Source organism: Ammospiza caudacuta, chromosome 24 (assembly GCF_027887145.1).
Source record: "Ammospiza caudacuta isolate bAmmCau1 chromosome 24, bAmmCau1.pri, whole genome shotgun sequence".
NCBI classification, from domain to species: Eukaryota; Metazoa; Chordata; class Aves; order Passeriformes; family Passerellidae; genus Ammospiza; species Ammospiza caudacuta.
The window spans coordinates 7,403,968-7,404,209 of NC_080616.1; positions in this window are offsets into that span (position 1 = coordinate 7,403,968).

Here is a 242-nt window from a genome sequence, read left to right on the forward strand (position 1 = left end):
GCGGCCCCGAGGAGCCCGGGCTGTGCAGGGACGGCGGGGCCGGTGCCCGCGGCTGCCTGGGCTGTGCAGGGTGTCCGGGGTCGGAGCCCGGCTGCGCCGCCCGGGCTGTGCCGCTCGGGGCGGGGCGTGAGCGGCGGAGGCGGCGGCTGCGGTGTCGCCTGCGCCGTCCCACCTGCGGCGGGAGCGCGTCTCCGCCCCGCACGCCGGCGCCCCCGCCTCGCTCGCCGCTGGCCGCACGACCG